Source organism: Corapipo altera, unplaced genomic scaffold (genome assembly GCF_003945725.1).
Source record: "Corapipo altera isolate COAL_440 unplaced genomic scaffold, ASM394572v1 175, whole genome shotgun sequence".
Lineage (NCBI taxonomy): Eukaryota > Metazoa > Chordata > Aves > Passeriformes > Pipridae > Corapipo > Corapipo altera.
This window is the reverse complement of record NW_020884942.1, coordinates 3,449,379-3,471,070: the sequence shown is the minus strand read 5'-3', so window position 1 is coordinate 3,471,070 and position 21,692 is coordinate 3,449,379. Positions and strand designations below refer to the sequence as shown.

The following is a 21,692-nucleotide window of genomic DNA, read 5'->3' as shown; positions in this document are numbered from 1 at the left end:
AAAACCTCAGAAATCCAACTGGACTGAGTGACTATGGGATGCTGTAAAAATGGTCAGTGACAGAGGGGGAGTAAATGGCTGTCCCAGACTCACAGCTTTTTATCCACAGCCTCCCTCTCTGATACCAGCAACATCAAAACATGAAAGTAATCAGAAACCCTTTCACCTTCCTGGACAACCTGTATTAGTGGAACTACCTTCTGTAGGAGCTGTACCAATGGTACTCACCACTCCCTTGAACATATACACCTGGAAAGCAAAAGATGCTTATGGCAAAGAACACAAAATAAGCTCTCGGTGGATTGTTCCTACATTTTAATATTGGGCCCTAAAAGGGGCCAGACAGACCTTTTTCTTTTCTTTTACAGGTAACTACCCAACGGAGAAAAGTATTCAGAAGTGTGAATGAATAATCTCAGATTTGGTCTATGGTTCAGTTTACTGGTAACTGTAGTTATAATTTGTTAGTTATGTTTGTATGGTTACTTACCTTGTACATGTGCTCAGCAGAACAGACTGTTAAAAGTGAAAATCAAAGGAACCTTGCCTGGGAACTAGTCAAAGGGTTTGCAAAAATATGGAATCATACTGATCAGGGTATATGTGTAACTTTACCAGAGTCTGCTGAACAAGGATTGCGATTTTTTATGATACCTTTGAATTTATCCTTTGTTTTTAACCATGGCTAGTGTGACAGCCCCATTGCCCCTACCCAAAAAGTGGACCAACAAGACCAACGGAGCCCAAATACTCTGGATAGATATTCCTATAGTACATGGCCTTTACCAAACTTACACCCCACCTCCTAATATGACTCAAGACTGGATGTCACGCACCAAATATTGTAAAACAATACGTCCAAAGGTAAATGTAACCATCTTATCTCAAACTGAATCCCCTCACCCGTCTATTACATCAAGTAAAGGTGAATTTAAACCTGGAAATAATATAATGCTAGACAACCCTGCCCTATTTACACATGGGATCCACTCTTTGACCCATTATACTCACCAGATGTATACAAAAGTAAATATGCCACAGTTTTTAGTCCTCCCTGGTGTGTACAACTTCCTAACGTAACAAATATAACCCCAGTTAACTGGAAAAACTTAATGTGGGCATGGTCTGTACAAGCATTTTTTGAATTCAAATTTACAGAACCCAAATTTACCGTGCCTCAGGTAGAAGAAAGTCCTTTATTCAATTGCTCAAAGGTTATAACATGCAAAGAAGGACCAGGAGATCCTCCAGAAACATGGTTTTCACTCAGAACTAGAACTTTGATAAGAGATATGTGTACTTGTTGGAGATACCCTTCTAAAGGCTGGAGAAATCAGGATGAATCCTTTAACTCGACCTACAAATATCTTAATCCCTGTGGAGTTCCCTATACCCACTACCCAATCCATGGTACTCCAGTAAATACTAAACCAAAAATCACCATCCTTGATCATGCAGACAATACTGACTGTAAAACTGCAAAATATATAGCCCCTCTGGGAATGGCTTGGGGATGCTCTGATGGAAAGTTTTATTCACATTTGTCATTAGAGCAGCATGCTGGACTTAGGTGTAGTCCTGGAATTCCCTCTCTTTGCCCCAGACGTATCTTTACTTTTACTAAAGGGTCTAAAGAACGTCATCATCGCAGTGTTATTCCCTCTCCAAAGTCAAAATAAAGGCCAGAATGGGCAATTAAAGGAGTTGATTTTCCAGATTATTACACTACCTGGCAAAAAGCATCCCTTTTCTTGAGAATTTCTTTACCTCCTATGTCACCTTAAAAGGACACCAATTTGTATTAGAAGATATTACCTGGCAATTAAGTGTTTTAAGCAATTGGACACAACATGCATTTGGGGAATTAAACACTCAAGTCCAGCAAACTACTAAAATGACATTGCAAAACAGATTAGCATTAGATATGTTACTGTTAAAAGAACAAGGTGTTTGTGGAATGTTAAATCTGTCAGCAAACGAATGCTGTGTAACGATTTATAATGCTTCAACCTCCACTGAGGAGGCACAAACAACGAGAGAAATAAGTAACCACACTAGAAATTTGTTTTAAGCAATGCAACTGCCAGAAGTGTTAGATGGAATATGGGTTACCAACATCCTAGAGTCTTTTGGACTCACTGGATGGGGCAAATGGATAGCACGAATTGGAATAGCAATTGTCATTGGAATTTTGTTCCTAATTACTGGCATTGGCCTAGTTAAATGCATGATAGACCACTTGCTTGTTTCCTTCTCCCCCTCTGTTTGCTATATTCGCATTACCACCACTGAAGAAAACTACCTTGATGTACCGAGAAACAATGTCGAACCACGGGGTGGCGTGTGACAGACAGATAACATACAAATGCCAAAAATTATGTTTCGCCATTGTTTCTGCCTGTCAAAAACTTCCTACCAAAAATTCTGTGTCAGTTTTCCACCAGAAGTTCTCACCAGAATTTTCCCACTGGAGTTTTCCTGCCAAAAGATCCTGTTATTGTTTATGGTTATCATATCTCTGCGAACATCTGAATAGGGCTACGTGCCAAGAAACCACATACAACCTCCTTGGAACACTATAAAAGATGAGGAAAAGTTTGGGAAAAGCAGGGAAAGAGGAGTGGGAGAGAGAATTGGCTATAGCAGCTAAGGATCTCTCCTCTGCCTCGCCCTCACCTTTTCTTCTGCCACCGTAAGCTGCCTGCCATCACCAGAGACTGGACCTTTGCCGTCTTGAAGTGGACTGAGACCCACCGTGCCACCCGCGTGAGTTTCTCCACCCTGACCATATTTCTGAGGGCCGAGAGGTGCAGATCGAGACCTCCGCACAGCCTGGGACACGGCCTGGTGTGAGCAGAGGCGAGGCCCACAGCCTGCCTGCATTCCAGAGAACTAAGACCCCCTGCAGCTAACGAGATAACATCGAAAGCGGCAGAGACCAGAGGAAAAAAAAAAGGCAAAAAACTGCTTCTCTCTCTCCCCCCCACCCTACAGACCAGCTCAGATGAAAAGGTAGTTTTGGTGGTATCTTTTCTCTGCTTCTAAAACTAATCTTAGCATTTTCCAACCTTTTCTTATTTTTTCCTCTTTCTCTTTGCATCTCTTAGCAATTAATAAAAAAAGTTTTGGTATCAACAGATAACTTGTATGAGTTTTAATTTTGCTCAAGGGAATATTCGAATCTAAAAACTCTTTCTGCAATATTTAAGCAGATCGTAACAATAGGGAAGACTCCTGGAGCTGCCAGCCCTGCCAGCCTGCCTTCAGGTGGGACCTTGCTAATGGGCTGTTTTACCCAAAGCCAACCCCTGTGGAGTAATTCAGCCTTCCTTGTTGATTAACTAGAAGCAAAGATAAAGGAATACATAAAAGCAAGCTTACGGATGCCTTTGTTTTCCCAATAGCTATATTAGACTGCTATTGCACACACATGGAGAAAAATCCGTAATCCCCCAGCCACTGAAAAAAACCCATGTAAGTGGTTTTAAAAAAACAGAATCTTTCCTATTTAATCAATAGGCAAAAGCACATGCATGCAGAGCACCGTAAGAACTTATTTAAAAACTAAATAGCACTTACAGCTGCACCTGAAGTGCTTTGCCCTTGGGCTGAGTGGACAAAATGTTCTCTGCAGGGCTGCAACACTTCTGTACATCAGAAATAACCAATGACCATCACTAGAAATACAAATTCTGGATCTCTTTCCCCCCATGGCATGGGGTGCACCAGTTCTAGTTCCATTTCCATCTGAGGAACCATTTCCGATGGCTTAATGTGGATAGGGAGGGGGAAAACTCCAGTGCCAGGGGTTTCTTCAGGTCATGAGCCTGGAGGGGAGAGGTGCTCTCCCCACACCCCACCCATGTGGTCTCATGGCAGCCACAGAGACAGCACACTGGCGTGGAGAGGAGGCAAAAGAGAGTTTATTGTTGGGGGGGTTACATTTATAGGGTTAGGAGGATTCACAGAGTAACCAATTACCAATTGCAGGAAGGGGTTAACAAGGTCCAATAAGAAGTCCTCAGGACATCTTCCCAGGACACTCCTGCATGGGAGATAAGAGTTGCTGTGGGGGGTGTTGGGAAGAAGAAGCACATGTTTGCAAAGAGACTACAACATGTTTAAACCACAGTTTCTCATATGATGCAGATTTACTGCCACAACAGATATTTGATTACTTCTTCCAGCAATGTGGACCAAATAATACAGGTCAAAAAGAGATTCCCAGGACTATATGATTTGCTCAGACAGGTGTGAATTGCCCTAGATATTCCAGGTATTCACAGCTTCATTTTCTTTCCTTTGAGCTTTGCTTCACTTTTCATGAATATAGAAGCTCCAAAAATGTTTGATGATGCTGCATTAGCCAGGATAGTAAAGCCTAGGGCAGACAAGGAGAATTCAGGCAAGGATCTCACAGTACCAAGCAGATGAATAACAAAACGGCCAATAAAAATAAATGTAAAATTAAGAGCCTGGGTGAATACCTCCAACTTTAGAGGCATGTGGTATCTGACCCTTCTGACTCAGAAAATAGATTTGGAGCTATGAAAGATAGTTCTGACCAAGCAGTGCTGCACTTTTGTTCTGTGTCTTACTCTCCTCAGATATCCTCTGCTGCTGAGCCAGGTGAGCTCCCAGGCTGGCCCTGTCGTTGTTCTTACAATTCTTATATATTTCCAGTTCCTGTGAACAGATAGCTTTCCTGCCAGCAACTGGCTTGATCATCCTGATAAAAGTAGCCCCTGGAAGCAATTGAAAGGAGACACAGCAAATGGATTTGGATAGTTACAAAACAATTAACAAAACAACTGTAATGTGATTAGACATAGCACAGTTCAAATGAACCACTTTCAGATGTATCAGAGCCAACTGTGAAGGTCAGATCTACAAAGCTGAGTTAAGGAGTAGCTCTGCACTCAAGTAAATCACACTTAAGAGCCAATAAGAAAGTGCATCTGTTCACATTTATTTCAACTTATCATTTTAACCTCTATGTGAAGAAGGGTTATGTTTGTAGATGCAGATGAGCTTCCAGGGGTTCACAGGTAGCAGTGCTATATTGCAGCAGCAGGTAGTGAAAGCAAATGAAGGGAGCAGTTCCACTAGTCTTGCTGGACTAGTGCAGCTTGGCTCCCAATGAGATATTCCTGCCAAGTATCCCGGTAATACCCTGGTGTCCTCACCTCCTGCAAGGGGCTCTCAGCTGTTCTCCATTGTCCCTTTCCCTCCCAGGGCAGTGCTGCCAGCTCCAAGCACCATGTTTGGCTTTCCCAAGGGTCCATGCAAGGCTGCTGGAACACAAGAGGCTGGTAACCCTGCTTACTAGTCAAGCAGCGGCTGCTGAGCAAGCAAAGAACAGCTGCAGGCTGATTTCTCCCCTCTTATCTCCCCTGATACCAACAGATTTTCTCCACTGTCCACCTGCAAATTGTCATATGAATGACAGGAACCTCACATCCAGGCTACCACCACAGTAGGTGAAGATTTGCTAACATTTCAAACTGGTTTTGCTATAGAGAAAATGGAGTATTAGACCCAAGAAGTCCACTTGGTTTCCTACATCTTGTTTCCTCAGGAGACAGAGCTGGCAATTCCTGTTAGCACCACAGAAGGTGCATGGCAATGAGGAGCATTTGCTTCCAAGCAATTTGGCTGCAGGGAGAATGAGAGGCAGCAGCACCCATTTTCTAACAGCAGAGCATCCAGGACTTGTCCTCTCCCTTCCTGCACCCACATTAGGCCTAAGCTTGTCCAAGGCATCTTTTTAAATAAATTGGTCAGTTCTTTGCTTTAGCCTTACTTAGCTATTCAGCACAGTCATAGATGACTGAACTCCACAGGGAATCTAACAAATTGATCCCTGATTCACAGCTCTTAAGGGAGGATATATTTTTCCCACTGCCATTATGATTAGATGTATCATAGCAATAACTTCCATCATTTTGAAATATACTCACAATAAGTTGCTTTTCAGATTGATTGAATGCTCAAGCTACACTTAAGCTATTAAGCCATCGGCATCTGTTTATTGTTTTCATTTCACAGAGAGGTTTCTTTAAATAAAAGTGCATTAAATATTTGTTACCAAAGTTAAAACTTTATCAGGATGAATAGAAGCTTCTTTACAGCCAGACTCTCTTATTCCCTTTGATTCATATGCCAAGGCTACTTCAATATCACCAGTTATACCTGTCCACGAGCAGCTCTGCCCTAGGGACAATAAAATTGATTAAACAAGATTAATGAGGAGATAGGCTTGAGTACAAAAAATCCGTCATGGAAATGTGAGCAAGTTGCTAGTGTATTTGATAGTAGCAATAAATGAGACCTGTTAGGGGCAGAATTGTTGTAGCAGTTGCCAGATCAAAAGCCACATATGAAGGGAGCAAGGGCTGCACAGTGCTCTGCCATGCTGGAAGTGACCTGGCTACCCAGAAGCACAGTATTAGCCCATCCAGCTGTCAAGAGATTGTTTCAGCTGCAGATGGGGAAGTCTACACTTAAAAAGAGACTTCTGCCAAGAAAGCAGCTTCCATCAGGTTCAATATATTGATCTGGGTGGTGTGACTGAAGAGGGCACTCACCCTGTATGCTCGATGCTGGAGGTACTGCTCAGCACTACCAGCAGCACCTGTATCTCACCGCCCCTCAGCCTTCTAGCATTTGGCAGAACAAGCTCAACGTGTAAGAGTTTAACAAGTGCATTGATTCACTAGGAGGAACAGCTGAGGAGCCAGGAAGGATTTGGGAACTCTCATCTTCTGTGTCCTGTGTTCCCTCAAGGTTAGCAAACCCAAGAAGGGTCACACATCTGTCAGGAAAAAAAAATCATTCTGTTTCTCAGTCTTACAAAGTTTGCTGTTTTAAAGAGTGACAGGGTGAGGACTATCAGTCACACCATGCCAAAATGAAGCAGCAGTTACCTTCTATTCCAGCTTTCCTGGGTAACAGCGATCACTGCTAATGGTGCAGTTGGAGGTGGAGAACAAACCCTGCACAGCTCTTGGAGCTTAGAAGTTATAGTTACTCAGGTTACACAATGTCTTATACATTGGAGGCAGAGCCTTACAGCTTGCCTGTTTAAAAGCATTATTTATACTGATCAGGCATTTAGCCTTCTAAGCTAGTAGCCTTTCCAAGTTGTACAAGCTACTTTGCAGAGAGGGTATTTAAGGCACTAATTTGGACGGTTGTGCTAAACTCTGATTGAAAGAGACGGAACCTAGTACAAAAGGTGACCAAGTAGGATAAATTAATCTTTAAAACAGTTTTGTTGACACTCAACTTCCTTGAGACATTCAATTAAACACAGGGTAAGCAGCTCCTGGCTGCAGCATTTATTACCATGCAGCTTATAATTTGATGATCATACCCCAAAGCCCCTGTTCGACGCGACTTCGCACCTGAACTTGACTGACAGCTCAGACTATTACCTGACTTAATATTCAGTTTAATGCCACTTTTGTCAGCATTGACTGAAGTTAAACCGTATGCATGGCCAAGGCAGCCTTACCGGGGTCCTGGCACATCACACCTTCATTTCATCCCTGCGGAATCACACAGCCCGCAAGAAGCCGGGAGAGCTGCAGCCGCGGGCGATGGAGACTCGCATGTGAGACCGAGCCCGGCCCAGGGCTCTGCGCGGGGCTCCGGCTCCCTCTGCTGTCCGCGGCTCGGGATCTCCACTCTGCAGACACAGTCTGCTCACACGAGCACGCGTTCAGACTTTTCTCTGATTTAGCATTTTGCTGGCCACCACGCTTGCAGTTTGAATAAAATCAGGGTAAAACTTTAGCTGCATCAGATCAGCAGAAACCAGGGCCAAAATCACAACGGTGATAACCCCATCTCAGCAGAATGCGTTTGTGATTGAAGGATATATCAGAACTTCTTCCTATACAAAAGGAAATCAGGAGCATTTTACATCTCTTGTGCAAATAGCATTCACCTTTATGGCAACAAGAGGGGGAAAACCCAATGCCACATTCCCGAGCCCCCTGCTCCCTCCAGTTAGGCTCCTTCTGCTGTTATATGGAGGCAGCACTGAGCATTGACTCACCCCAGGCCGCTACAGATTAAGGTCTCAAGTATACAAGCAGGAACTACAGAGCAGGAACAGTCATACCTCCAGGAGAGCTAAAGATTAGCAATCCCACAACAGAGAGACTAGGATTTATAGCCCTGGGCTGAGCTTAAATGGTTCCTAGGACCATGAGTAGGGATGTGGGTGGAGGCTCCAGGTGAAGCTGCTCAGTGCCTTTAGGGTATATCAGTGCCCCCAGTAACGTGTTTGTCTGTTAAAGAGAAGAGAAACAAACTACTGACATTTTGCTAACGGAGGTAATAGGTGAGTTAGGAGAAGAAGGATAAGGACAATCCCCCTGGCAAAGCCCCAAAGCATCCCTTAACAAACACAGATTCAGCTCCTTGTATTGGTAATGTGTTTCCATGTGATCTTGGAAAATGATGAAGATACTTGCATGTTTTTCAGTACATTTAATCTAAAATCACACTCCTATCTATCTTTAAACTCTTTAAAACATCCTGAACTTTAAATTTGCCTTGACTTGTGGCTTATAATGTTGGTGGGAGCTTAGGACAAGAATAAAGACTAAAAATGCTGCCTGGGGACCGAAGCAAAGTGATTCCTCTGTGTGGCCCAACCTTTGCTGTCTGTGATCCCTGCTGTGAGCTTTCCAAGGCAAATGTCTGTGAACTGCACTAGAAGGCAAAGGTTACAAAGTACTGCAGCTGCCAGGCAGTGTGGTGGCTTGTTTCACTCAGCTGGGCAGCACCTGGGACAGTTTCTAGGAAGTGGGCAGGCACTGTCAGGTGGTGTTGGGAGAAAAAGGCAGGCGTTTTTCCTTTAATGCTTGATTCTTGCCAGTGCTCTGATTTTCCTAGTCTGAGCAACATATGGGATGGCAGTGCGTGGCAAACCTCCCTTCTCATGGGCACTGTCTTACCCATTTTTTGTGCAAAGCAGCTGTTGCCCAAAGCTCTGCTCTCCTTTTCCTTCAGCAAAGGACAGTCCCTGATAAAGGTGACTCCTGTACGAGCACATGTGAAGCACAGCTGTCATGAATGTTTTAGGTTGCTCAGTCACTAGCAAAGGTATCAGCAAAAGCAGGTTTAATATTAAAGTGAAGGCACAAGAGACTTTGTTGGTAAGGTTCACCCTACTGCTTACTAGATGGTTAAAGCACACAGAGAAAAACTGGACTAAAACCTAAACTCAATCAATCTGAAACTAAAATCAACAAAAAATTATCTACCTGGAGACTGGGAATGGGAAAAGGGTAAGGATACAAAGGAATAAGCAAGACCCTCCCATTGAGTAAGAAGGTTCAGAGTAGACTCCCTTGCCAAACTTAGGCCCAGACTTTGCCAATGATTTAGGCCTAAAGGTTTTAACAGTGCTCAACAAGACCTTATTTAAACAATTTAACAAAAGATTCATACAGGATTTACTGGAGCACAACAGTCACTCACTCCTAGGCCTAATTTACTTACCAATCTAAAGTACTTAAGAATCCAACAGAGCAACATTCATCATACATTTGCTAGAGCATATTCACCCTCACACACATACACACCTGAGCCAGCCTTGGCCTCACATGGAGCATGCACTGACACTCCTGTGCTCCCCTCAGCAGCACCCCAAAATGCGGACTGCTAACAAGTGGTGATTACTGCTTTTGCAGGCTGGCCATGCCCAAGATCCAGAAGAAAGAGGGTCATCAGGGCAAAACAAAAAAGGGATGGGGGGAACCCATTTCTCACCCTACTTAACAAATGGGGCCATCTGTCAAGTCATGTATCTGTTAGGTTTGTTTCCTGATTTCCGGCCCAAGGCCTGGGCTCCTCTGTAAACTGTGTGCTTCCCACTGTTTCTACATCCCTGCCAGTGTCTCTGCTCCTTTCACCACTTCCAGCCTGGGGCAAGGCTGTCCACCAGCAGGTATTGCAAAGATTACCCTAACCCACAACTTATCTTTTTCAGCATAACCGACCTGCTACATTAGTTTCTGACTCCTGCTGAACAACCTGCTGGAATACCCTTCCATCCTTTGTATGAAATGTCCTAGCTCACTGCTCAGCCTTCCTTTTGCTTAGCCCAAGGGCAAAGATCTTTCGTTTTCCTCTCCAGTCCCCAGTGTCCTTCCTCCCCTCATTATCGAAAACACATGTATGGGAGATAAGTCTCATCACCTCCTCACTGCCTGAGCCAGCACAATTCCTAATCCCTCTCAAGCTGCCAGGGGAGCCAGAACCTGACACACGTAATCCACTCCTGAACTCTCCAGAACACTTCAGACATGATTAACTATCCCCACCACAGCACACCGCCCTCCCCCAGCCCTCCACTCAGTCGGAACAGCCAAAGCTGCTCCACAGACCACTCCAGCTGCTGTCCCTTTGCCATCAGCTCATACATGTGAGCCCACCCTCATGTCAGTGCTTTTTGCCTTTACTTTGAGTCAGGCCCACCTCTCTCCCTTTTTCTTGTTCTCACGTGCTTCTTAATGCTTTTATCATCAGGCTCATGCCCATTTTCATCTGCGTGAAACAGGAGGACCCAGCCATGCAGACTGTAAATCCTTCAACATTAAGCATTTTTCACTCTGTGTGTGTGAGCTCGTTTGCATGGTTTTTTTCTTCCCATCTGGAAGAGGCACAGCTGTTATTTTTATATCAACTCTGAGGCAGCTAATATTTTAAATATTGCTTATTAAAAAAGAAAAGGCGAGCAAGGGTACATCAAAACTACAGAGGCTCATGGGGTTACATTTTAAAGTTTACATACATCTCCATATGTAAACATTGGCCTCTTTGATACAGCTCTGCCTTTTTTCTGAAGGCTGCAAGATGTTCTAGAGATATAAAGGGCTCAGCCTCCATGAGGCTGCCTCTGACATTGCTCCAGCACAGCACTTGGCGAGTCGGCTCACAGAACCTGGCCAGAATCATATTCTCCTGGTGCTTGGCTGGACTGGGACCAGAGAGCCCAGTGGGTGTGAGGGTGGAGCTGTAATTAATTCAGGCTCACACTGCCCCTTGGAGGAAGAGATGGCTGTGAGAGCTGTTCAAAATGGGGAAATAACACTCTCTGGAAATTGTATTATTGGAATGTTATTTTTTTTTTTTTGCTGAAGGCAAAGCAAATGCATGAATGTAGGCTTTTAATAAAAGAAAAGCCTTGTTTAAAGCTTTAAAGTAAAAATTATTTAAATGTGTTCCCCCTCCTTCCCATTCCTTGCCTTCTTCTCTTCATTCTTAACAAAAGATTAAAAAGAAATAACGAGGTTGTTACAATGGAAATGAACCAGATTCGATGTAAAACCCTTAACCATTCTTCTCTGTTCTGAAGCTGTAAAAGCAAGCTAAGATTTTGTCAACTTATGATCCTTTTCAGGGCCTGTGTTTACATCACGAGGAACTTAGAAGATGATTTATGGAAAATAAAGAGGAAGAACAGAGAGCAGGTGAGCCCTTTCTGAGAGCATACAAGTGCATAAGACTGGTGGCAGCAAGGGGGAAATGCCCAGGCTCACAGACACAGGGGTGAGATGGGCACAGAATTGGGAGACAATGCAACTGCCACAGTGGGGACTCAGATTCTTCCCACTGCAGTGTGGTCAAAAATCCTCATTTCTTCTGGAAACAGGACCACAGTGGTCTAAAGCCAGGCAGAAAAGGTGTGGAGTACTTAGCTCTGGGTAACAGGACAGGCAACAGCTATTTCTGACAACCCTGCAAAGCAGGTAAGCTAAACACACATTCGCACGCCTGACTGCCCAGGGATGGGACAGTTGAATGTTTTAGTTTAGGATATGCTTTAATGAATCATGGCTTCTGCCAGGATTTAAGGCAGAACTTTATATCTCCACTGTCTTCACCCTGCGTGACATCAGGTAACTTGTCTGGATGATTGGTTGTAAGCCTTCTAACAACACCATTCATTTCAGTTGGATTCCTCCTGCGTGCTAGCCCTTTGCAGTCAGCTGTGCCAAGCTCCAGCTAGGAAGGTTGGTAAAGATGGCACTAAGAAGGAAAAAACAAAATTCAAATGAGACCCAGGCTCTATTTCGAGCTCTATGACAGCTTTGCTGGGTAACCACAGGCAGTTCATGCTATTGCTCCTGGCATTCGGTCTGCATCAGTGCATGTGCTGCAACATGATGAGCACAGCAGAAGAGCCAGGAATTATTATTAATAATGCAGGACAAGGACAGAGCCAGCAGGAACCCAGGATGTGTGGGATCACTCTAGTCCTCACTCTGGTGTGGAGAGATGGTAGACTCGACATTCTGTGCCAACCTGCAGCAACTACATAAGATTATTTTTAAGGTACTTTCATGTTGCTTTAGGGTCAAGGGTTGATGGTGTACAAAGAGGATCTTCTCTAAAGTTCTGCAAGGGCAAGGGAAAGCAACCATGAAAGTGATAAAAGACCAGAGAAGGATTAAGCTCCTTACTGGCTTCAAACATAAATGCATCCTTATAAAAATAAGGCCATTTCCTTGTAACTGGAGTGTGAAGGAAGTTTGTTTTTATAAGTAGAAAACAGAACCTATTCTTAATGAGTAACACTTGTCCATGGCCAAACATCTTGTCAACAATGGTAATTCTTTCGAGCTCCTCGGTGCTTGTGACATCCCGAAAAAATTATCTTCTAAGAAATATGATCAAAAAGCCCATAAACCCCAAACAAGGAATTTACTGGACAAGATTTTAAGAGGAGGAAATAAGAAAAAAATGAAAGCACAGTTACAAAAGAAACCTACCATAAATGCTGCTGAGCCATAGCAGCAAAAAGTGCTGTACTGATGCTGACATCACTTAGGGAAGGCTGGGAAAACTTTCCCAACAGGAGTGCATATGCCTTTCATTATCTGGTTCAGTCACTGAAGAAGACTAAACACCCCAGTGGTGGCTTCTGTTCTCCTGATGCTGACAGGACCAAATTTGGAAAATGTGGAAAAACCAGTCTGAATGTGTGTCTAGTGCCAAAGCCAGAGAGGAACAGTCAGAACTTCTGGGCACCTTTAGGAGCTGTAGCTTTTCATCCTGAAAAGTTGCATGCTGGAAATTCCAATTACAAGCAGGACCTTAAGGCAAAGAAGGGGTGCAGGGCAGAGGCCCTGGTCTGTGCTGTCATCCCTGCACTCTTCATTCCCTTGGGGAAATACTCAGCCCTTTTGCTGTGCCACCTGAGTAATGCACATGTGCAGGGCAGAGAACATTCATAGCTCTTTGTCTGCATGAGTGATGTAAATCACAGGGCATTTTCTGAGGCCTGTGATTTCATGGGTGCTGGCTATAGACCAAAAATAAGAATGCTGTCATCACATACATGGGTGAAATTGGTGATGGGCAGAGTTCTTTCAGAAATCGTTTATATGATTGATTCTCAAAATTCAACCTTTTGCTCTGCTATTCTCATAGAAACTAATTTTCAGACCTTAACTCTGCATAAAATCTGCTGACAAAAAGGTAATCTTTGATGCCAAACAAGTGGTTGTGTAGAAGTCTCAAGTTTGCTGCCAACGTATAACCAGTTACATTCAGGGACTGTGGACTCAGGACTTAGCACCTTCTTATTTCTATTACTCCCTCCTGTCTCATTCCCTGGAAATACAGACAGAAAACCTGATCATACTGCAGCCCAAAGATTGGCCATTAACTTTGCCAAGGCCAGGATTTCATCTACTGTACAGGTCCAGTGCTTAATTCCATATGTGTGCAACCTGGCCAATGCTCCAAGGTACACTTTTATCCACAGAAGTATCACCAGTGCCATGCTTGTTTGCTGAAGGAATTTAAATTAACTCCATAATGCAATTCAGGGAGGGAAAGGTAATACAGGTTGAAGGTTGCAGCAACTTGATTCAAATCAGCTGCAAAAATGACAGATGGCCCCATCTGACTTGGAACTCTATGAAAAGTACAGTTCCTGGTGTATCACACTGAAACAGCCTCATTATTATTGCATGAGCTAGCTGGCCACAGTGTCACCGTGGATAAACAAACATGGGAAAATCATTGTGATCGCTTCTCAGAATCTTACGCTGCAAAGCATTTGTGAATGTAAATAGTGAGGGTGGGAAAACCTTGAAGACTCTGACCCTTATTTCCAAGATCTGGTATCTTGTGAGACTTGCTTACATAGTGAGAAATTTGAAACCTTGACAACTTGGCTTCAAAAGTACTTTTTTAATATACATCATTTTCCTGTTTCTGAGTAGGAGAGAGACAAGCCTCTTCTCCAACGCACAGTTCAGGATAAAAAAGCACCTCTGCAACCACGGGAAACTGTAGACCAAAATGCTGCTTTGATTTAAATAGTAATAACTGTAATATTAAAATATAGAATAGGCATTTCTATCTTTAGTCATCTCCCTGGACCTAGGTTGGGGCTTATTCTTGTCAGTGTATTTATGCAAAACTTATACTGATTTTCCTGGTTTCACCTAAATTGTTTCATTTAGCTTCTCTTTCTTTATATCTCTATGCTATGTGTTCTTATTCAACTGCTTTGGTGTGTAAAAAATATATATCCTTGAGTACAAATCAAATCTTTCACAGCTTTGGTTCTGCTTAAAAAAAATTGAGAGCAACAGAAAGTTATACACTTCATCAGCAGCTGGCTATTTGCCCCAGTGTAGGAAGATAGAAATTGTGTGAACAATTTCTATTGCATTTCTGAGAACTTTTGCCTTGGCATAGCTGGGTGCAGACAGTAAAAAATACTATGCCACTAAGATGGCTACAGGAGCTAAAGCTAGAACAAAGGTGGATTCTTGCCAGATGCCAAGGAGGAGTTTTGGCAGGTGAATAAAGTTTTCTCATCTCCAGTGACCACCCGTTGTGATCCAATTAGCAGTGGACAGCAAAGTACATTTTTCTTATGTATCCAATGTAGTGTGAACAAGAACTAAGCGTCATAGCCACTATCTATTCTGTCTTTCTTCTAATAAAGCTGACATATTGCTGACCATAATGGTCTGTGAGCATTATGTTCATGCCTCTCCATCAATACCCCAGACCTCACCGAATTTAGAGCATGTGTCTGTCGGAGACAACGACAAGTCTGTCAGAAGGAAGTAAGAAGATGGAAGACAGGAAGTACAAAAATGGACTTCCTGGACTTTCTGCAAATCATCATGACTCGACAAAAGCTGTGTCAGCATGAGTTTACTATTTTGCAGCCAATCCTGATGTATTTATACATGAAGACACCAATAGGAGACTGACATGTGTATGGCCTGATGTATGTTTACATGAAAGGCACCAATAGTAAGTTGACATGTGTGTTGTGTGAAAAGTATAAATGTCTGCAACCTGTTGCAATAAAGATCTCTTCCAGCCTTCTTGCTATCCTGTCCCTGCTTTGGAAGAAGATTCTATGTCGCTTGGGCTGTCTCAATTTAAGAGCGACATGTGTCCATGTGGTAGGACCCTTCTGGAAAGGATGCTTGACTGGGATGTAGCAGGGACATGCTCTGTGTGTCTCTCTTCTTAGGAAAGGCACTTTTTTTACCATGATCTGTCATCATAGCAATTAACATGTGCCACAGTCACAGATCCCAATCTTGAGACACATTTTGAAAGTTGCCAAAATGTGCTGCATTTCCTTGATTTCCACTGACAGTCCTAGTTGTGCCCTACCTATGTGGGACACTCAAAGGTCTTATCTGTAGGAAAGCATTTCTTCTCAGGTATGATCTAATTCTTGAGAAAGGAGGAAAGAAAAGAAAGAAAGAAAGCTAATAAGATTTTTAGACACATCAAAAATTAAATCAATAGAAATATTCACAATTATTAAGTCTTTGCAGAATTGAGGCAATTTAGGGAGATGCACTTCTGGTCATTTCTTCTGATCTGCTGTGGATTTTGCTGTGATATGGAGAAGTAATTTAGAGACTCTTCCAGATGGCTGAAGGCTGTTCATTAAGGAAGACAGCTAGCATATAAATATATAGCTACAGTCCTCTCCAGCTTCCAGACCTACAGCACTCTTATGGGATGAACCGGGGAGGGAAGTGGGAGCTCTACAGCACCATAATGCTGAACAGCTGTGACCAGAGCCTGTAACTATCAAACCACATTGAGGAAGTGGTCAGGTATGGTCTATCACCCAAGCTGTTCCCCTGCTCAGGAATATTTTGTAGATGAAAATATTCAGGGATAAATTGAGCCCATACGGGAGAATAGCTGCGCACATACCTTTATTGTTCACCCTGTATGTGCTTTGGGTATGAATGAGCATCCAACAGCTCAGGAAAGGTCAGGTAGAGCAGGTGCTGTTTCATGTTGCTCCAGCGCTATATGATGTGTTACCTTAATTATGTCATACACAGCAATCCATGTAGGCAACGTGTTTTAAATACAAGCCGGAGGCACGAAGCTTGAGTTTCCTCTCATACACACTGGCTCCACACTAGTATTGCTTCATTGTTCCCAATGTAAATCCACACAGCAGGAATGAGATTGGAGAACAATTATATTCACCAGATGCATACTTCTTTTGTACTCTTTCTCCTCAATGCATGTCAGGCAACCAGCTTTTGCCCAGAGCCTCAGAAAATGCCCCTTTTCCAAAGCGGACCATGGTGGCAAAGGTAGGCACGCAGCGGGGTGCCAGAGAAGACACTTGGAGTTTCCGTTCTGCTTCAGGGAGGCAAACGTGGGGACAGATGGCATTAAACTTGCTGCTTTGATGATGGCAAAGAGAAGTCGGGAACAGCAAAGCCCCTTGTGAACCCCTGCCTGCAGCTGTCAGCCCCAGGAGAGAGCATTTCCACCTTCTGCAAGATTTAACCTTGTGTTGCTGCAGGGTTATTCATATCACTGTGGCTGCCAGGTACCCTCTGCTCTGAGGACACTTTATAAAGGGTCACAGCCTTGCCTTTCTGTTCACCCACCTTTCCAGAATGTGGTGGGTGTCCAGAACTTCCTCACTGGGCTCACCATGCCCAACATTTGCTCTCGCTGAACTCAAGCTAGTGGTGAAATATTTTCCTCTTCCACTGTGACCAACAGTGGACAACAACTGTGACCCAGTTCCCATAAATGCAGTTAAAGAACTAATCTATGATTTTGGCTCCACTGACACAGCAAGAATATCAAGATGCCAAATAGATTGTCTGAAACCTGTTAATCTCAGAGTGACACATTTTTCTGTACAGGTATCTCAGGAATACATGTTTCTGCAAGAAAGTGGCTCAGCATTTCTGTCCTCTGTTATGTTAATCACAACCAACTGGTATCCGAGTAACACAGCAAATCCACAGAGGATAAAGCTGGTGTACAAGAATTTGAATTTGGCTGACCTGGAAATATCTCAGTCATGGATTTCACAAGCTGCATTGTCAAAATAGGGCACAGATAATTGAGGCTCAGACTAAAGGGCAAGGGGGACAGGAAACCATGAGATGGTGAGCATGAAAGTAAGTAGCCCTCTTTCATGAGAACAGCCCCAGGGCTGCTCTCTGGCAATCTCCTGCTCCCTGGCCCCCCAGCCTACCCCAGCTGGGGCTTAAGAAGTCCTGAGGGCAGCCCTTTCCTGCCCTGAGCAGAGCAAACCCTGTGGCACATCCCTCTAGCCTCTGGCACTGGAGGTGAGTCCTGCAGGACGCACGGTTGGGCACCCTCGGAGTGAGTGGGAAGCATGGAGCTGTGTGAGCTGTGGGGGTCTGTGCAGCCCCACTGCTCACAGGGGACCAGGACACTGACACCCCCTCCCTCCTCCACAGCACAGCACAACTGACAACACTGAGCTTATTTTGGTGATCTATCTTGCCTCCTTCCCCCACAGCAGGCTGAGAACTGAGGCATGTGGGGCCATGGCTGTCAGGCCCTGGATCACACTAAACCATGGGTCTGCTCAAGGCAGTGAACCCCTCTCCCTGGTCCTTGTTTTGGGACAGTTAATACCTTTGTTCTTCCTTTACTAAGGCCTCACTGAGAGCCTGGCTAAGGGGCAGGTGTTACTTCAGGTTCAGCTGCCTCAGGTGTCTCTCATTTACTAACTCTAATGACCTCCTCAGGGCTGCTGGGAACACAAGCCCTTAAAAGCAAGAGCAGGACAAAAAGGTCTGTCTCTGCTTCTGGAGTCTTTGCTGTGCTGTGTGAGTACTGAGGAGGGGGTTTCCTGAAAGAGAAAGCTTTTGATCCCTGAAGGGCCAGAAGCTTTAACTCTTCCTGTCTTATGGCTTTGATCCTTAGGTATCTGGGATACAGACAGGTATCTGGTTTTAGTAGAACGAGCAGAAGGAAAGGAGAGATTTATTTGTTATTTGGGAGTGGTTTAAGGAGGAGTGTTTCTGGGAGTTTCAGAGCTTTCTGCTGGTTTTGTTTTGTTTGTTTGTTTGTTTTAAAACAAAAAAGAAGAGACATGAATATTGCTCCTGTTTGTGGTAACTTCTGCTTTGCAGGAGAGTTATACTGCTAAACCTATGAGATTACTCATTAATAACCGTATGATTAACCTGAAGAGGTGATTCCCTTCAATACTTTCAGAGCAGCTGACTCCAGTTCCTGCTGGAGAAAGCTGCCTGAGAGGAGCTGGAGCCAGGGAGGTTGGAAGGAGAGATCAAAAGGGACACTTAGCATAGGTGTACATGTAAGTTTGCAGTCCTGGGAAAGCCCGGTGTTTTAGCCAGATATTCATAACACACTGTTCCACAGAGTTAACTGATGGACACTTTCAACTTAAAATTCTATGGTTAGATTAATGAAGCTTGTGATTGTGAAAATTTATTTCTTCTAAGAGGTTGACAAAGTAGTCTTTTTAAGATCATTTGCCTTCAACCAGGGGCAAAATAGAAGTATAAAGGAAAACTTGTGGATGAAGAAGGGAAGATGAGAGTAGAGAAACTTCAACCAGGCACTAGACCTTTTTGGAGACAAACACTTCTGTGAAGAAATTATGTTTGTTGTGAATTGTGTGCTGAAATGATTGCAGGTATTTCGTAGGTCTAAGGGTGGAAAGTATATGCATGTTTAATATTCCTTGCAGAACTGAGTGCTGTTGGTCCAATGGACACTCGACTGTAGTCAGGCATCTGTGTAGCTGTTGGCAGCACCATGTGAACAGTCAGGGTCACTTTTTGTGAGGGTCATTAACTCTGGGTTCTCTATAAAAGACTACATCTGAGTCTATGGAAATGCACTATTGCTTTAAGCATCTCTAATGAAAGACAAGGGGTGTGTTTACAATTAAATTGTACTTGTGAGAATTTTTGCAGTTGATGACTTTCAATGCTTGACACCTTTTTGTTTAGACATATGATAGTTAATACAAACCTCATGTACCACCTACTTGCATTCCAGCCTGGCTTCATTTCTAGGGTGTGAAAGGGCTCCTTTAGAAGTTGTTAAATTGAGGAACTTAAGTATACAAACAAATATTTTTTGTAGGGACTAATTGAGTGACTCTTACTGCAGAAGTCTGCAATAAAAACATGGGAGGTCTGGCACTTTGTGTTCCTAGATTTTGGCAGGAATTATCATTCCGATATTTAAACCCTTCATCAAGCTGTGGCCTCTGCAGCTTCCCTGTGTTTAATAGATATCATTTAATAAGTATCTACTGCTGTGCTCATCCAGGTGAGTGGTCCTAAAGCACATGGGGATGGCTGGTCTCTGAGAAAGAGTCAGCCTCCTCTGTTGGGGTCTCTGGGATGGCAGCCCCCCGACAGAGAGTGCCACAGCACAGCCACTCAGTGTGCTGGGGCTGGTTGTGGCTGCACTTCTTGCCCCTCAGCAAGAATGTTCTATTTGCCCTTTCATCACAAGGTGTGGCTTAATTTATATCTTCTATTTTTTCCTTAAGTTCCCTTGGTGAGTGATCTGGTGCACTGAGGGGAGGGAGAGCCTCAGGCTTGGAGAAAGCTTCCCAGGCAGAACTCTATATTTGAATGCACCGAGGCTTTCTCAATTTTTTTGTTGTTATTATGCATATTCTGACCTAGAGGGATGGGATTTAGAAGATGTTTCTTTAAACCCTTTATTTCAGATCTCTGCTTGGGGATCTGCCAGCCAAGCAGGGAAGCAAAGCCTCTGCTCCCCCACACCCCAGGGTAGCTCAGCTGCGCAGAATGAGTCCTGCCATGCTGCTGCTTTATAGCCCACTGTATTCCCCAAACAGGCATTTCTCAGGGAAACTGTGGGATGTAAGGAAAGCCAGCTGTTCAGGCCAAAGGAAGGGTGCACAAATGGAGAGTGTGACTGGGGGAGCAAGGGCTGGGGACTTGCTGTGTTTGCCTCTGTTTCATTCCAGCCTGTTTAGCTGGAGAACTGATAAAAGTTCTGTGTAAACCCTCTCAGCAATAACAACATCTCTATATTATCAATCTTGTATTCAGTGCAAATCCAAAACATAGGCTTATACCAGCCACTGTGAAGAAAATTAACTCTACCCCAGCTGAAACCAGCACAAGTGCATTGGTCTTAGGAAGAGAAAAAAATGACCTGACAAGGGACTAGTTAATGCACCAAGCACAAAGGACTGAGCCTGGATTACAAAACACAAATTAGAAATGGCGAACACTGCAAAAGCTTGTCCTGTTGCATCAGTCCTTCTCTTGTCTCTGGCAGGCTCCTCAGGAACAGGGGTATTTTCCCTGAGGCATCCTGGCAGGACAATGTAGTCTTGGGGCCCAAATTGTAATGTCTGGGGCTGAGAAGAAGGTAGGTCTGGAAAGAGAAATGCTGCTAAAGCAATTGAGTGAGGTGGCTATAATGTTTTAAGCTCCCATATTCACTGTCTGCTGTCTTCTGTTTGCACAGCATTTGCCTGGAGGGATCCCAGGCTGAGTCCCTGGAGATGATGGTGATGCCTGGAGTCAGAATTCAGCCTGAGGAAAAGCAGCAGCAGCTCTGGGCATGGAGGATCCTGGTCTGTGTCCTCTGTACTAAGACAGAGCTTTGGAGGAGGAGGTACAGATAAATACTGGGCATAAAGCATGCATTGGAGTATTTTTCTGTAAATTTAATGTCTGGTAGCTGATTTAGGTGTGGAATAAGCTCTTTGCAGCTTTCAGGTAGCTCTGTGTAACTGGGGTTGAAGTGGTTTACATGGCTATTACTGTTATATTATTATCAGTGCCTCCACCCAGCAAGGTCAGTCAGTTAACTGTGGGTTCCTTGCTAACTTTGAAATCACTGTGTTTATCCTTATGACTTTTTATTTTTGAAACATTTGAAGAAAATTTTATGCTAGAGATCTAGATTAATAGTCCTCTTTCCAAAAACTATGCAAGAACTCTCTTAAACTTTTGACTTGCAGTGAAGTTTTGCCTATGACTGCTTGTGTTAGTTTGGAATATAAGCTAGAAAATCCAGCTGGGGAGCTAATGTGTAGTTAATGTCTATATAATAAATACTGAAGGGACTAGTGAGTAGACCAATTCTAAAATTCTGCTAGTTAAAAAATAAAGAGTGTGTTAAATTGACTTTATAGACAAGAGGCAATGCACTTTGATGTAAACACTAACACCATGTATCTGTGAGCTGTTCCTGTGTCTTCTTGCCTAGGATTTTGCAGGATATGGATCAAGTGCTCATGTACAAATATCAGTGAAACTGCAATGCTCTATATATTAATCTTCTATACAGGCTTCTAAAGAGAGAATGATTGTCTGAGGTAACATGTAAATTGTCTGAGGTAACATGTAAATTGT

At 43.6% G+C, this 21,692-nt stretch overlaps 1 protein-coding gene across 2 annotated transcripts in view; it reads right to left on the bottom strand.

Annotated features, from left to right (window-relative positions):
• The window catches only part of OTOS (otospiralin), a 45,518-nt gene that overhangs the window by 11,067 nt on the left and 12,759 nt on the right, over positions 1-21,692 (bottom strand). Inside the window, exon 1 of one of the 2 annotated variants that reach the window (XM_027661790.1) lies at positions 7,517-7,587. The exons of the other annotated variant lie outside the window; for it this stretch is intronic. The gene's annotated coding sequence lies outside the window, so the exon portion shown is untranslated. Of the gene's footprint in view, positions 1-7,516; positions 7,588-21,692 lie in introns of those variants that run through there. 2 annotated transcript variants of the gene reach the window in all.